Raw genomic sequence first — 5,083 nt, 5'->3', positions numbered from 1 at the left:
CTCTGGAACCTTCACCAATCCTTTTCTATATTTTAATCATCTTCAAATACGCCTTATAGAGTTACATCAATTTCGGGGTGCCAATCCATCATCTCATATCAAAATTGGGAATTAATATCGTTTTCATCATGACTTTTGGGTGATCAAGTTTTGAGGATGCCACCTCAATTGATGATGATACTGAATGACTTTACCCATCTTATCACCTCCAACTTTAGCACCATCTCCACCTACCGCCAAAATGACAACGCTAAACACTTTTTCTAGCCCACTCTGATCAAGTAATTCCATAAGAAACTAAATTGAATAAACAAACTCAAATGCTAACAATAATGATTTAATCGTTTGATATATGTAGATCAATTAAAATCTACATGCCATCCCATCAACCACTATTATTACCAATCATCAACTATTATTACCAGATTTATTTATTTGTCATGATATATATGAAAATGTTCTTTAGATTTTGTGTCACTAATATGCTAGATCCATAGTATTTTGAATCCCAAAAAAAATATACTTGTCCTTTAGTGGCTATTTTTTATCTCTTTGGGGACGAGGAATAACTGTAGAAGTTAATGGTGATAGTTGGACAAACTTTTTTAGGGTTAAATAATGAGGTGCCAAACTTTTTACAATGAAGGCGATACCTGACTAAATTCCCTTCTTTGCTATCATGCTTTGAACAAACTGTCTTCATATTTTTTTCGCGTAGGTAAGTGTGGATTAGCCGTCGATTTTTGGTAGCATATTTTTAATGAGTAACGCAAACGCTATTTCAATCTCACCCAAGTCCGGTCAAATGGTTGTTGCTATGCATCTTCATTTTCCAGACTTCCCTCATATTTTATACAAAGACACCACACATCTTTGAACTGAAATGTTCTTGTTTACCTGTATAACATGGTTTTCTTGACCCATCTCCAGAGCACAATGACGTACATTTGACGTCATCACGTCTCATGTCGTCACCAGGACGTCACTAGACCATCAGCACCATGCATATGCATACGTTGTGATCTTTTTAAATTGGGACTCATTCAAGTGCGACAACTACAAGATATTTCATTATTTGTAAACAAAAGTTTGGAATTTTTAAAGGGTGGCATGACTCTGTTTGTGACACCACGCATTATAGTAAAGAAGGTGTTGGGCCGAGAACAATATGAAGGAGAGCAGGAGAACAATTGGCAGGTACCACTTGCATTTCTTCATTCACTACTTTTTATATCCTTTCAAAATAATTTAGGTTTGTAATTCTCAGTTTTCTAGAATGCTTGATCTAGTAAATACGATTATAATCATTCTTTCATTCTTTTGTCTATCTGAACATATTCTTTGTTGTGGACAGACCAGAGTTGAAGTTTCTGGATCCATTTTTGTTACTGGATGAATTCTCAGTTTGGTTGTGTCTCTACCCAAAACCATTGCTAACAAGTGTGATTGTATTTCATCTAACAAATCAAATGTGTGTGTATGTTGCAGTAAGTGCTCCTGTTTGCTTTGCAGACCATCCTCACAGAGGTATACTAATATGTTTGGATCTTGACACCTTTAAGCCTGTTTTCTTTGCTTTGTTCACACTAATGATTTGATAATATGTTTTGGGAAGGTTTCGAGACTCTAACATACATGTTGGAGGTACCATCTTTTGTGCCTTATTTTTCCCCTTTCCAGAGCACAACAACTGTAGAGGTTTTAAAGCATTGATGTGTAGATGTGTCTTCACTGTAAAATACAATTGAGGTGGAAACATATGAGGTAGTGGCTTCTGGGAGGATTTGAGACTAATTGAAATTTAACATTGAATACGTTTAGTTATCTTTCATTCAATTATGGATCATGGAGTGTAATCAATCAAAAATAAAAATTTGACACAATTGAATTCGAAAACTAAATTGTTTTCATTATTATAGATTGTGAAAAGCTGATGTTTTTAATAGTCCAGAACTGCTGTTCTTTGTTTTTTTAACAGGGATCATTCACACAAGATGACTTTGTAGGACATTAAGGCACCATCAAGGCTGGCTATCTGTAGGTTTCGAATCTCTCGACTGCCCGACATAGTTACATTACTTCAGTCTTTCATGTGATACTCATGTATTGAGGGTTTTTATTTCGTTGTATTGTGTAGTGGATGACTGCAGGCCGGGGTATAGTCCACAATGAAATACCAGCTGGACCAGGAGTGCAACATGGTTTGCAGTTGTGGTAAATCTTTCTTCCAAAGACAATATGTGAGTGCCTTCTGAACTCAAAATTCTTAGAATCTCAAGTAACATTTTCTTTTTAAAAAAATATTTCATGTTTATAATTAGATTGTTTTTATGGTTGTTAGGATTGGGCCTAAGTATCAAGAACTTCGAGCAAAAGACATACCCAAAGTTGACAAAGATGGAGTGAAGACGACTATTATAGCAGGAGAAGCTTTGGGCATCAAATCTCATGTTTATTCAAGGACTCCTACAATGTATTTTGATTTCAAAATGGAGGCACAAGCTGTGCTTCACCGACCAATTTTAGAGGATTGGAATGCATTTATGTGTTAGAAGGTGAGGCTAGCTTTGGTGCTTCCAATTCACCACCAGTGGGTGCTCATCATACACTTGTATTGAGTAGTGGTGATGGGGTAAGTGTGTGGAATAACAATGTTGATAAGAAGCCTTGTAGATTCGTAGTAATTGGAGGGCAACCCCTAAATGAGCCAGTGGTCAAGCATGGACCCTTCGTTATGAGCACCAAACAAGAGATAGTGCAAACAATTCAAGATTATCATTTGGGTAGAAATGGATTTGAGAGAGCCAATGTATGGCATTCCCAAATTGCTTAAAGTTGATTTTGTTTCACTTTCAATCTATCTATTTACCATTAGTGATTGACTCCATGCAAATTTGAAGGTCTATTCCCAATAGTAGGAATATTCTCTATAATTTAATCAATTTATGGCTTTACTGTAGACAACAAATTCCCTTTCTAAGAACATAATTCTTACAAAGGATGTTGTGGGGAAATCAAAAAATTGTATTTGTTTTTTATTAAGATAAATGGGTTTTATAGGGACCTGAAACCCAAATCCATCAAAAAATAAACAAAGTTGAACCAGAGTCTAAACAATCGCTAAACAACAATAGAAATAGGGGAAACACCCCAAAGAGATTAACAACAACAAAAAACACAAGCCAAAAACAACTAATTGAGATCTTTCAAGAGCTCGATATTCTTCTGGATCGTCCTATTGTTGATCTCTTGGAGTTCTTCCATGATGAATCTCGAACTACCCCTTTCTTATTTTTCGCTCCTGGTCCTCGTAGAGGGCCTCGTGGAGGTCTACACATCCTAGTTCTTCTTGTCCAAGTTGATGTTAGAGGGCAGGTCGGATCTAATCAAATGATCTTTTTGAATGGCAATTTCCTCGTTCAGTCTTTTGAGACCTTCCACATTGTTATACATTTCCTCCTTAGTGATCTCCACCAAACCCTTTAGTTTACCCTTTAAATCCCAAATATCATTCTCCAGCCTGTCAATCCTAGCCTCATGCTCTGTCTTCATCACCTTGATATCTTTCATAATTTTTTGGGTCAGCTTCAGGAGTTTATCAGTTTTATCAGGTACATGATTCTTAGTGAAAGAGACTATAATGTCCTTTATCCCTTGTTTCAGTAGATTGATTTCACCAAAAACCCAACGAAAATATTTCTCCTAGTTGGAGATCAAGTCACTCAAGAGCCTGCTACTAGCCTTTTTTCTTGAGTCTCCACCCTTTTCCCAGCCTTCTGCTTTTTAAGATTTTGTGGGCCCAAATTTTGGGATTGAGAAATAGGTGTTTTCACCTTTTTTGATGCCCATCTAGATGGATTCCTTCTTTTTCTGCTACTAGTCATGCCAGGGGTGGGCTTCTATGGGGGGCCCTCATCCACTGAGGCTTTATATTTAGAGTCATCTAAAGCATGGATGGCATTCTAGTTCATAGCAATCCCTCCCTCCTCCTCACCAAAATTCTTATCTAAAACATCTTCCACATCCTGGTTGGCTAGGGGTTTGGGGTTTCTCAACACACGAGAGGGTTTAACCTCGTGAACCTTAGCATACTCCATGATCAGGAGGATTAAGCCCTCATGCAAAACTGGACATTTCTCATTATCATAATGCTTATGAATAGAATGGTCAAGAGAAGACAGTAAATAAAATGGCATCAAAATTCTTTTGTCATGCCTAAAGTGATTCAAAATAGTGAAGTGATAAGTAAAGATACTAGCGAATTGGCCATCTAGTGTTATGTACCTCATAATGAACTCCACCATAGCTGCCCAAATCTTGAAAAGATCCTTTCAGTTGTAGCCTCCATTCGAGTTCTTCTTGACTCTGCTTCTCTCACTCCTTTTGTCATAGAAAATCGAAAGGGCTTCTTCATAATTTTTTACCCTCCATACTTAGCCCGATAATCTCAGCTATGAAGGATTTGTCTACCCTAAATTCAAAACCATAGACACTTAGCACCCCCTTATTATAGTTTTTAACAAAAATTTTTATGAGCTTGTGGTTTTGGCCATGGAGTTTTCTTATATATGGTTCCAGACCACCATCCACAACTTCCCTCCATACCTCCTCATTTTTCTCCCATAGCTCACATGAGTATGGTTTTGTTTTATTCTTCTCTCCCCCCATATAATTTTTACCTCTATAATTTTTTGTGTTTACACTAAAACCAGGCTTGAAATAGGCGATAAAAAAACCAAACCCAGAAGAAAAATCTGGAAGGTCACCGCCACGTCTTTCTAGTAATGGCTTTATACATGTGAAAAGCTATCATCATTAATGCTCTATCGGAGAGAGATTTTCAGCGTCCTTCTGTGCCAATTTTCATAAGTGAAATGGAAAGGATTCCCCTTACCACCACCATTTTTCATCATCCCTAGCAATGCCAAGGTTTTTCACGTGGTCTGCAGGCTTGTTGCCCTCCCTAAAAATGTGCGAGATTTGAATTTCTTCAAGTTTGGCAATAATTTCAAAGCACTCCTGCATTATGTGATTAATCATCCAACTGGGGGTTGTCTTTTTAATTAAACGGTTGATTATGTTT

The 5,083-nt window shown here is 37.1% G+C and overlaps 1 pseudogene; it reads left to right on the top strand.

Moving 5' to 3' along the window:
• Window positions 1-1,110: 1,110 nt before the first annotated feature.
• Window positions 1,111-2,833, top strand: LOC131074940 (pirin-like protein; annotated as a pseudogene).
• The last annotated feature ends 2,250 nt before the right edge of the window (window positions 2,834-5,083 follow it).

The sequence above is a fragment of the Cryptomeria japonica genome, chromosome 5 (assembly GCF_030272615.1).
Source record: "Cryptomeria japonica chromosome 5, Sugi_1.0, whole genome shotgun sequence".
Taxonomy (NCBI): Eukaryota; Viridiplantae; Streptophyta; class Pinopsida; order Cupressales; family Cupressaceae; genus Cryptomeria; species Cryptomeria japonica.
Note: the sequence above shows the minus strand (reverse complement) of the source record. Positions and strands in the feature narration are given on the sequence as shown.